Source organism: Terrapene carolina, unplaced genomic scaffold (genome assembly GCF_002925995.2).
Source record: "Terrapene carolina triunguis isolate 2854851 unplaced genomic scaffold, T_m_triunguis-2.0 Scaffold211, whole genome shotgun sequence".
NCBI classification, from domain to species: Eukaryota; Metazoa; Chordata; order Testudines; family Emydidae; genus Terrapene; species Terrapene triunguis.
In genome coordinates, this window is record NW_020664562.1 from 23,953,051 (window position 1) to 23,965,592 (window position 12,542).

Sequence of the window (12,542 nt, forward strand, 5' to 3'; positions counted from 1 at the left end):
CTTTTGTGCACATGCTTAACTTTAAGCTTAAGTAGTCCAGTTGAAGTCAATGGGTTAATTCATAAAGTTACATACCCCCTTTAGTGCTTGCAGGATCAGTGTTTTAATTTTCAATATTTTGTTTTGCCTCCAGCAGTTTTGTAAAATTTAAATAAGATAGCTTACTCCTGGCATATAAATAAAAAAGCTAGGGCTGTCGATTTAATCGCAGTTAACTCATGTGATTAACTCAAAAAAATTAATCACGGTTAAAAAAATGTATTGTGATTAATCGCAGTTTTAATCGCACTGTTAAACAATAGAATACCAATTGAAATTTATTAAATATTTTGGATGTTTTTCTACATTTTCATATATATTGTATTCTGTGTTGTAATTGAAATCAGTGTGTGTATTATTTTTGATTACAAATATTTGCATTGTAAAAATTATAAACAAAAGAAATAGTATTTTTCAATTCACCTCATAGAAGTACTGTAGTGCAAACTCTTTGTCATGAAAGTGCAACTTACAAATGTAGATTTTGTTTGTTTGTTACATAACTGCACTCAAAAACAAAACAATGGAAAACTTTAGAGCAGGGGTAAGCAACCTATGGCACGTGTGCTGAAGGCAGCACGCGAGCTGATTTTCAGTGGCACTCTCACTGCCCAGGTCCTGGCCACCAGTCCGGGGGGCTCTGCATTTTAATTTAATTTTAAATGAAGCTTCTTAAACATTTTAAAAACCTTATTTACTGTACATACAACAATAGTTTAGTTATATATTATAGACTTATAGAAAGAGACCTTCTAAAAATGTTAAAATGTATTACTGGCACACGAATCCTTAAATTAGAGTGAATAAATGAAGACTCGGCACAATACTTCTGAAAGGTTGCCGACCCTGCTTTAGAGCCTACAGGTCCACTCAGTCCTACTTCTTGTTCAGCCAATCACTAAGACAAACAAGGTTGTTTATGTTTACAGGAGATAATGCTGCCCTTTTCTTATTTACAGTGTCACCTGAAAGTGAGAACAGGCATTTGCGTGGCACTTTTGTATCTGGCATTGCAAGGTATTTACATGCCAGATATGCTAAACATTCGTATGCTCCTTCATGGTTCAGCCACCATTTCCGAGGTCATGCTTCCATGCCGATGATGCTCATTTAAAAAAAAAATGCGTTAGTGAAATTTGTGACTGAACTCCCTGGGGGAGAATTGTTTGTCTCCTGTTCTGTTTTGCCCACATTCTGCCATATATTTCATGTTATAGCAGTCTCAGATGATGACCCAGCACATGTTGTTTGTTTTAAGAACACTTTCACTGTAGATTTGACAAAACGCAAAAAAGGTACCAATGTGAGAATTTCTAAAGATAGCTACGGCACTCTACCCAAGGTTTAAGAATCTGAAGTGCCTTCCAAGCATGCTCTCAGAAGTCTTAAAAGAGCAACACTCTGATGTGGAAACTACAGAACCCAAACCACTAAAAAAGAAAATCAACCTTCTGCTGGTGGTATCTGACTCAGATAATGAAAATGAACATGCATCGGTCCACACTGCTTTGGATTGTTATCAAGTAGAACCCATCATCGGCATGGATGCATGTCCCCTGGAATGGTGGTTGAAGCATGAAGGGACATATGAATTTTTAGTTCATCTGGCACGTAAATATCTTGTGATGCCAGCTACAACAGTGCCATGAGAACGTCTGTTCTCACTTTCAGGTGACATTGTAAACAAGAAGTGGGCAGCATTATCTCCTGCAAATGTAAACAAACTTGTTTGTCTTAGCGATTGGCTGAACAAGAAGTAGGACTGAGTGGACTTTGTTTTATTTTTGAATGCAGTTTTTTTGTACATAAGTCTATATTTGTAAGTTCAGCTTTCATGATAAAGAGATTGCATTACAGTACTTGTATGAGGTGAATTGAAAAATACAATTTCTTTTGTTTTTTACAGTGCAAATACTTGTAATCGAAAATAAAAATAAGTGAGCACTGTACACTTTGTATTCTGTGTTGTAATTGAAAGCAATATATTTGAAAATGTAAAAAACATCCCAAAATATTTAAATAAATGATATTCTATTATTGTTTAACAGTGTGATTAATCGCGATAAATTTTTTTAATCGCTTGACAGCCCTAAAAAAAGCATTTTTAATTTAGCTCTTTATAAATTTTACATTTCAGTAGCTCAGGTTATCACGTTAGTTTTACAAAGCCTCAACCTGATTTAAATCAGTTTTTAAAAAATCATGTGTTCAAATCATGATGTAAACCAATGATCTAAATTGCTCCACCCTGGGTGCTAGTTTTACTCTTAGGAATCGGATGTGGATAAAGTAATTTCAGACTCATAACTGGAGCCATAAAGAACATCCAGGGTCCCTCCCTATGCAAGCATTTAAAAGGAGCAGGAAGCTGTGTACCTCATATAGAGCTAGTTAGCCTTGCTGATTGCCTATGTGGGTGATTGCAATCTGATGAGTACACATACTCAGTCCAACAGCTGAGTCAGCTGTAGTAACTGACTCAGAAATGACTGGTTTAAGATAAATGCTACTTTTTTCAATCCCTTTCAAAGAGAATTACGAAAGTGTGAAGAGGAGTGCCTCATGAGACGGTTATATACTTCATACTTCCCTAGGTGGGGAAGCTGGGATTTAGCTAGTACTTTCCTAACGTGTACACACTCTGTTCTTTCCCCCAATCCTTCTGACCTTAGTTCTTAAGGTCTTCAGATTTCTTTAAGATGATGGTAAGACTCTAATACTTCAGGCCTGCAACAAGAGGAAGCCAGAATGTGAACATGGTGAAATCTTTTCCTTCTGATAAAAAGTTTTTTAACTTGCATTTCTCAAATTATAATTTTGGAGTGGGAGCATCCTACTAAGTGTAAATGTCATACCTAACAGATAGTGTGGATGTAGTTTATACTGATAAAACTGCTTTTCCTATTATTGCTTATTCTGGGCCACTCCCTCCTTCCAAGTGAAATAAGTTATACCGCCAAAAGTGCAGTTTTGCTGGTATAGCTGTCTCTATGCTCAGGGTTTTTGCCAGCTCAGCTGTCTCAGTCAAAATCACACCTCATCACATCCCTGATCAATATAATTCAGGAAAAGTTTGTAGTGTATACCTAGGATCAGCAGTTGCAAATATCCAAGGCGGATGCAGCAGTAGATTCCTTAGCAAATGACAAGAATTCATTTGGGAAAGGGCTCCTTCCTAATGGAATAAACAGAAATGAAGATAGATGATTCCCTCAGAAAAAATATAAAGTGTTGACAGGAGCATTGCAGGCTTCTATTTAATCAACGCAGATTCATCGTAGCCTTTACACAGGCCACAATAGCATAGTCCAATGCTTCTCAAAAATTCATAGCATGAAACAGATTTTAATAGAGATTTGTGAATTACCATCCCTCCCATTCACGGTTGCAGGGATCACTTCTCTTTCCACTCACAACTGCCAGCTTATCAAAGAGAAGGTTAAGAGGTGACTTGATCACAGCCTGTAAGTAAGTAGACAGGGAGATATCTGATAATAGCAGACAGAGGCATAATAAGAGTCAGTGACTGGAAAGTGAAAGAAGAGAAATTCAGATTAGAGACAAGATGCAGATTTTTTTAAATTAGGGAAATTAACTTTTGGAACAATTTACCAAGACCTGTTGTGAATTCTCCATTATTTGAAATCTTTACATCGGGATTAGATATCTGTCTATAAAATGTACTGAAGCTGAACCACAGGATGTGGGCTTGATTCAGGAATTACTGGATAAAATTATTTGACCTTTTATAAGAGGTCAGGCTAGAAGATAATTGCAGTGGCCTTAAATCTCTAAACATCCCTGTGACAATCACAGCAATTCCTTATTTGGGATCATTATATTGGGAAAGGGTTTTTTGGTAACTGCTGTCTGACTAGACACCACTTTGTGGACTGCAGTTTGTGAACAAATAGCATAATGAATGATCTTTTAGTTTTTTTTGGTAAGCTACAGATTTTATTTTTGGCTTAAAACATCCATCTTTGTTTGTTGGGAATCCTGCATTTTGTTTTGTTTTGTTTGTTTTCTCCAGCTTGTAGGGGTGTGTTTGCTGCTGTTGTTTTTTTATTACTATTATTTCTCTGCAGACCCCTTCCTTGTTTCCTAGTTGAATATTCCTACTGTAGTATTATACCAATATATTACAGATTTTATAATACTTCATTTTGTTCCTGAAAGGCTTCTAATGTGCTGCTGATTTGGGGACTGCAAAAGCTGTTCTATCTTATAAGGAAAATGGAAATCCCCAAGAGAAATATATACAGTTTAATTTTACATGCCTTATTTTGCTATTTTATACAGGCTAATTTGAGAACTAAACTATATTCTGCTTCTTCAGAAGACTATGTTCTGTCCACATTTAGATCAGAAACCTGCTACTTACAGATACATTTTAAGTACAGTTATTGCTCATGTTTCCCTAAGTAGTGTGGTCAAAAGATTTGAATATTGTGAGAATGGTAAATCCATGCTGTTGACTACAAGGGGGCAGTATTCTATTGTATGGTTCTTGGCAATAAAAATTCCTGTTTGCACTGGTCAGGGAAACAAGGTTGGAGCTGCTGTGGTTCTTTGAGGACATGGCCAAAGTGCAAAGTTTTACTTTAGTGTCTACTTATTTTGATACCAGTTGTTGAGCTTCTGTATGTGTAAGATACATTTATGTTATGAAAGCAAGAGACTTAGACTTAAGCATTTTAAAAATCTGATTATAACTTAGTTTCATTGTCCACACAGGCTGGATCATACTTGCTAATAACATGTTTCGGCCACAGTTGAGCATAAGAGTTGTTATAAATAACCTGGAAGGCGGGGAGGCTGGTGCCTTTTCTTGCTACTTTATGATGGATAATCAAGGCCTGAAAAGTTTTTAATTTAATAACAACAAAAAACCACTTCCCCCACTCCTCTCCTTTTTTATCATTAGGAATAAAATTCTGTCCAGCCTTGAGGGAATTACAATGACATAATTGGAGAACTCAAAGTGGTGACATCACAAGAGCCAAGAGCATGAAGGATCTGAGGGGAAAGGGACTTTTACTTAGGTTGTCTAAGAGTGTGTCTACACTGCAAAGAAAACCCATGGCCGGCCCATGCCAGTCAACTCAGGCTCGTGGGGCTTGGGCTCTGGGGCTGCTTCACTGCTGTGTAGATGTCCGGGTTTGGTCTGGAGCCCGGGCTCTAAAATTGAGAGGTAAGGGGGGTGTTGGAGTACAGAAGTCTACACAGCAATGAAACAATCCTGCAGCCTAAGCCCCATGATCCCAAGTCAGCGGGCACGGGCCAGCCATGGGTGTCTAGTTGCTGTGTAGACATATCCTAAAGGGATGTCTTCACTGCAGAGTTAGCTGAGGTGATCAGCACCTGTGTATGAGGACTCAGGTAAACATAGCCTGGTGTGAGCAGCCACACTGCAAAGCCGTACCCAAGTGAATGTGTCCTCAACAGTGTGTGTTGCTAGGACTTCTGGGGGCACATCCTATGTTTTTTTGTGCTACAGTAAATTGAACCTGTCTTTTTGATTCTTTTCCCAGTGAATTGTGGGAGAACTTTTCTGTCCTTCTGGGCATACCGGGGGAACTGGGGGAAGACATTAGAGGACTCTCAGCAATTGAGAGATTTAGCCTGTGTTCTCACTGCAAAGTGGCTGGGCTACCAGCCTGAGTGAAAGGAGCACCTGAGCTGTAGCTTATATCCTCACCAGTCAGGCCAGCTAGCCTGGGTTTAAAGCATCACTAAATTCAGGTGAGAGAGTTGTGTGGCTGGGAGGGAGGTTAAGGGCAGCACCCAAGGAAGAACCAAAGTTAACTGTGCAGTAAAGACATATCCTTAAAACACTGGCTTTGTGTTTTTATTTAATTTCAGTGACTTACTTTATAATTTTGGGTAAGTCTTCGCTAAATATTCCACACCTTTGCTCTCCAGTCAAGATGTGAGAGCTCACACATATGTCCTTGAGTCTTCTCAGAGGCCCACTAGCGAAACCATCAGCATTTCAAAGGTAGAATATAAAGCAGGGGAAAAGAGAGAGAAAAGCCTTCTGGACTTTCCCCATATAGCATAAAAGAAGCAAAATTTATAAGTTCAATTTTTAACAATATTGCTCGTCACCTTTAAACTCAGTTGTCTTCTTAGGGAAGACAGGCCGTAACAGTGTCAAGCCATAGGAGTTGAAGGGGTGGAATGTTTCGTGTTCATTACTGTCTTGATTTACTCTACATCTAGGGTTACCATCTTTCAGGTTCCCAAAAAGAGGACACTGCCAGAGAGAGGGGGGGAAGGGGGAGCTGGAGGAGAAGGTACAGTTGGAGGGGTGTCTACTGGGAGGTGGTATTTGGGCGGTATGGAAAGGGTGTTTGTATTGGGAGGGGCATTTATTCATAGATTCTAGGACTGGAAGGGACCTCGAGAGGTCATCGAGTCCAGTCCCCTGCCCGCATGGCAGGACCAAATACTGTCTAGACCATCCCTGATTTGGGGGGTGCTGGAGGGGGGTGTGTACTGGAGGGGATATTTGGAGGTGCAGGAGGGGGTATTTGGGGGTGCTGGAGGGGTCTGTGTATTGGAAGGGGGTTTGGAGGGTACAGGAGTGGGTATTTGGGGTGTGGGAGGGTATGGGTACTGGGAGGGAGTATTTGGGGGGCATTGGGGATGCAGGGGGGGATGTGTACTGGGAGGGGTACTTGCAGCCTCACTCTCGATGTGGGGGGCAGTGGCGCTCCCTGTCACAGAGGCAGGGCGACTGGTGCAGGCCTGGGACACAGCTCCAGTTGTCCATCAGTGCCTCCTTGCCTCTTCCCCTTTCCAGGGCTGGGAGCCAGGGCTTCGGTGGGTGGGAGCGGGAGCAGGCAGCTGCAGTGCAGGGACCAATCCGGATGTGGAGCCAGCTCTTTCTGAGCTGCAATGTCTGCTCCGCAAAAATCCCAGACATTTCCTCTTATTTGAAAAATCTGTCCAGACAGAGGGCAGAGGATCAAAAAAGAGGAAATGTCCAGGAAAACCCGGATGTATGGTAACCCTATCTACATCTCTTTTTTTAGAATTGTTTCATCTGTGTAGTCCAAAATGGGATTAAAGGGGATGTGACCCAGTTTCAAATCACAGGGGTTCATAAAATTATACTTGGTAGTTTGGGACGAGTCTGGTTGGAGGGGATGAACAGGGAAGAGAGGTGACTTATCTAAAGCACTTTAACTAAAACAGCCAAGCCAAAGCCCTTTGAAGCCATGTCTACACTTGGGGGAAGGTGTATTTTTAATGTGTTAGCTAAAACATGTTAACTAACACATGTTAAGACTACAATTTGCCTGGTCTATACTAGGATTTTAACGGGTTAGCTGGTCAAGAATAAAACTCTAAGGGGTGTTAGCCAACACCTTAAAAACACACTTTTCCTAGTGAAGACAGGCCTTAGTTTGGCCCAGCTCTGATGTCCTTCAGCACTTGATCTCAAAAAGGTTGGTGATTCTTCTGAAGTGGTTTAGAAAAATTGTTCTCACTTTCCCCACTTGCTTCCTTGTCTTCTCTAATAGAGTCTGAGTCATAGAGTCCCAGAAGGGACCACCAGATCATCTAGTCTTACCTCCTGTATATTACTAAACCCCACCCAGTTATGCCTATATTGAGCACAATAACCTGGATTAGAATAAAGTATTATAGACTAAAATACTGTGTGCCACAGGCAGAGAACAGGAGGGACTGAGTGCACTAAAGCCCCAGCAATGACGGAATTGATTTGTTGAGATATGCCGAGGTGATCCTAGCAAGTACCCAGCTGACCATGCTGCAGAGGAAAGTGAAAAATCCTCCAAGATCCCTGCCAATATGACCTTATGAAAAATTTCTTTCTGATCCCGAATATGGCAATCCGTTTGACTGAGCATCTGAAAGAGAATTCTCTTTTCCGTCTCAGAGCACAAGCTCATCCTGTCTGTTGTCCCATCTCCAGATGTGACCATCTCTGATGTTTTAAAGGAAGGGGGGGGAAACAACCCCCCTAGAATGCATTTGCGTGGGACAGATTCTTTCCTGACCGTGCAAGTAACTGGCTAAAGCTCTAAACATGAGATTTAGGGATATAAGACTCAGGACTGGAACTCCCTTGACCACTGAGTCTGGTCCCCCACCATCATAGGCAACTCTGTTATACAATCCCACCAATATTCTAGGTCATCCAAATTGTTCTTGTACAATATTCTGATCCTCCTGTATTGACAGTGCCTCCCAACTTTGTGTCATCAGCAAATTTCATTAACAGGCTCCCACTATTTGTAATAACCTCATTAATAAAACTGTTAAATAAGATCAGTCCCAAAACTGGCCCTTGAGGAACTCCACTAGTAACCACCCTCCAGCCCAATAGTTCTCCTTTAGGCACAACTTGTCTTTTACAATTCTTGTACTAATCCTCATCTGCTCCAATTTAACTAATTATATCCCATGTGGGACTGTATCAAAAGCTTTACTGAAGTCCAGATAGATTAGATCTACTGCATTTCTGTCTAAAAAATCAAGTCTTTTCAAAGAAAGATATCAAGTTAGTTTGGCATGATCTACCTTTGGTAAACCCATGTTGCATTTCATCCCATTTACATCCAGGTATTGAACTTATTCTTTCAGTTAGCTGCTTGGTGCAGTCCAGGGAAATAGCTTAGCAGACGTTGAAGATGTTGGCAAGGGGTTTTCCCTGACTTTTTATGTGATTTTCCTGCTCTGCTCACACAGTTTACCCAAGAAATATCTTGTGTACATTTTTGTTACTGTATCAAGTGTCAGGTCTGTAGATATTCAGGGTCTCTCTTCACCTTTTTAATTATAATAGTTATCCAGTTATTTTGATATCTGTGCATGTGAGAGGGAAAGTGACTTTTTGGATTTTGATCCTTACAACTTGGGGTAAGATAAAATACTTCCATGTGTAAAAACTCCTCACTTGATGCTCTGCTGATATGTCATCAAATGCTTATAGGATCCTAAGCAGGATGATGGCTCTAAGATTTTCATTTTTTTATTTATTATTTCGCAGGTTTGTTTTAAATCAGACCTCGCAGCTTGATACAAATAAAACAGACAAAGGTAAGTAGAAAATCAGCTTATAAAAATGGTATGTAGCAAATCTTTGATCTGTTAATACCTACTTATAAATAGCCAGAAACACTGGTTTACGGAAATTGGAATAAGTTAATAAAGTGAATGTTTACTTGTTTGTAATAGCTTATTTTTCCTCTTCTGAGATAAAAAAAATGAAATTCTTGTGCTGTTTTGTGTTGACTGTGTATTTAACATTATGATGACAAATCTATCAAATGATCCATAGCCGAGAAAGTAACCTGCACTGTGCTAGCCGTGGAGAACCAAAACCAGTGAAGACTTCATTCATGTGAATTTCTATCCGCAAATTGTCCACATGATTATGAAAAGCTGACAATGTAGTTTGCTGTGCTACAGAAGTATTGTTTAGATTTGTATTTCAGATTTAATTCAGTTCATAGCTCTCTTAACTGGTACATAAATGTTCTGGTGGCCACTCAAATTTTCTAACGTTTTACAAAATGAAATACCAGAGGACATCAGGTTTACCTATATTCTTTGGTTTTCCTGTCCTCAGGAACTGTATCAGATGGCATGAGACTGACTGACAAGCTAGTAAAGACTTTACTATAAAGCATTGATATTCTTCAGAGTATTACATGGGCATTCTCAGGTAACTGCAAAATATATGTTCTCAAGGAGAATTTTTTTTTCACTGCAGCATTGCCACAAAGGAACAATTCACAATAAAATTCCCTTGATCTGAAAATATTTATCTAAAGCTGGATTCTAGGCCTCTCTTTATTGCTTGACATTCTGTTTCTCCTTCTCTTCGATTCCTCCATTAAAGTTTAAGCAAATTTAACTTTGAAGAACAAATGATTCACAGTCAGATCTTTTTAAAACCTCTTTTGATGATCAGTTGGCATTCCTTTTTACATTTTTAGGTATGTAGGAATTTGCAATCAAAGGTGTCCTCACCGTCTTGCTAGAGTGCTGGGGGGGAATTAAGGGACCAAACTGGTGAGTGTCTAAGGCAGCGGGGTTGAGTATTAGGAGTTTGGCCAAGACTTGTGTTAGAGAAGCTTTTTTTCTAGGGCATGACCAGGGCCATTTGTATTCTGAAACGTGCTGGAATGAAATGCTGCTTCAGAGCAAACCCTTTCTGACTATGCAGCAAGTGGGAAATCCCATGGTAAAATAAAGCATGCAAACAGGTTGATTTTTTTTTTTTAAACTAAAGATAAATCCTGTGCCAAACAAGAGTCAAGTGTGCTGCATGATTTTGAACAAATTGATGTGGCTTGAGAGAAATTGGGGAGACAGAGAGCTTAAAAAAGACAGGGGAGACTGGTGTAGATAACACCACAGAAGACAGAGTACAAAAAAGTTTGGGTTGTATCAAGAATAATGTTTGTAGATATCTATGCTGTTCAAAAGATATCTGCATATATCGGTGACTTAAGAAACATGGGTCACTGGTCAATAATAGCTAGGTTCCATTACCAAAAATTAGCCATGCACTCAGCTGTCCCTCATTATTAGGGACATCACTCCATTTTAGACCTAAATATACCTACAGTCTATAGAGATCAATTTGTTACAAACAGATTTATAAAGTCAAGATTATAGAAAATGTTCTCTGTGGTAATGAAATTAAATTTGAGCCTCTCTAATTTTAAGCTCTCTGCATTACTACACCGCTGACCCGATATAACACGAATTCAGATATAACGCGGTAAAGCAGTGCTCCGGGGAGGCGGGGCTGCGCACTCCGGTGGATCAAAGCAAGTTCAATATAATGCGGTTTCACCTATAACGCAGTAAGATTTTTTGGCTCCCGAGGACAGCGTTATATCGAGGTAGAGGTGTACTTGGCCTACTTTTTGCATTACTACTTGGCCTACTAAAGCATGGCAGCTTTAGTTAAGGACCCATTTCTCAAGGAACTTTCTGTGCTTGAAACCTGGTCATGATGGCATTGTATGTACAGAAACTTCCTCACTTATCTGACTATTTAGGCTCTACATTCCTTTTTCTGCTCGCTGTTCAACTAACATGTAATCTTTGAACCAAATAATGGGTAGCTTGCTATTTTGGATGGGATGGGTTTACACATATTGAACTTGCTTTGTTTCTCTGATCTGTGATTAATATGTAGACCTAAAATGAGTTAAAATTGCTTTAAAAATAAATTGAAATGTACATTTTAAAATAGGCTTGAGCTGCTTTGTGTCTTCACCTCTTTTGTCCTAGGATTCTGAAAGAGCCACAGGTATGGACCTAACAGCACTGATTGTAGGAGAAGACTTCCTGGGAATTTGAAATGTCAATTTGTCTACTGGTGTAGGTTTGTGTACTGGAGTAGGTAACTCTGGGCTGAATAGTGTGATCTTCCATTGTTTGGAGGAAACAGTATAAACAGACAAGTTATTGTATCATGTTGATATTTAGCTAGAGAAGAATGTTTCCAATACCTTAGTGGCATGTATATGTTTAACACTGGAACTGATGACAATTTCAAGCTGGACTTTAAAAAGTGGAACAACCGGAACTCTGCAAAACTATGCCCACAACGATTTTAATCTTTACCCCCCAGATTGAGTTTATAATAGAAGAACCATGAATGGGGAGACGATGTTTGTTGGGCCACGTATAGTGTGTATTTAAGTCTTTTGGGCCCCTTGTTACCTGTAATTTTCATGCCTGATAATGATTATCTTAACTGCTTTTTTCCTGATTTACAGGGTAGATACAGATACAGTGTATTAATAGCTTAAATGTGGGGGGAGATTTTTCTTTTCTTTTTGGATAAACTGGTGCAGCGATATTGCCAGGGCAGAGAGCACAATAAATAAATAAATCAAAGCACTCGGAATCCTCTCTGACTCCTAGCAAATTTGTTGAAAAGTCTGAAGTAGTGAGCTCTGACATTCACCTGCACTAGACAAAGTTATGCTTTCTGGATGAAAGCTTCCTGCAGGCCTGTAATCTTAGAGAAGGAAGGCATCTAGATTCCAGTGCCTTTTTTTTTCTTTTTTTCAAAGTCATCTGAGTGATGATATCATTTGGCTTCAGAAAGCTATATGGTTGAATAATATCAGAATTTTATTTGAACACGCTTAACTGCATTAATCAGCTGTGATTGTGGGACACCTCACGTGGTCCGGGGAGAAGGAATGACATACATTAGGAAATTACATAAGAAATGTTAGCAGCTGGCCAAAAACATCTGGCCCAGATGCTTGTCTGCTTTGTTTGGCTTATTTTAATTTCACTCTACTTTTTTCACAATACTTCTCAAATCCCCCTCTTTTCTGTATTAGAATCACTTAGGTACTTAATATTTCCCTGTGTGTGTGCTTTTTTAATCTGAAATAGGGATTTTGGAGCCTTCTTTTCCTAGTATCCAAACTATTATAGATTGTCTCTAAGGCTTTGATCTCTATACCATTGTGAAAAATGTTCCCTCT

The 12,542-nt window shown here is 39.5% G+C and overlaps 1 protein-coding gene across 4 annotated transcripts in view; it reads left to right on the forward strand.

The window, feature by feature from the left end:
• Positions 1 to 12,542, forward strand: part of LOC112109876 (zinc finger protein 644) — an 81,871-nt gene that overhangs the window by 22,707 nt on the left and 46,622 nt on the right. For all 4 annotated transcript variants that reach the window (XM_026655874.1, XM_026655877.1, XM_026655878.1 and 1 more), the window contains exon 2: positions 9,065 to 9,114. The gene's annotated coding sequence lies outside the window, so the exon portion shown is untranslated. The remainder of the gene's footprint in view (positions 1 to 9,064; positions 9,115 to 12,542) is intronic.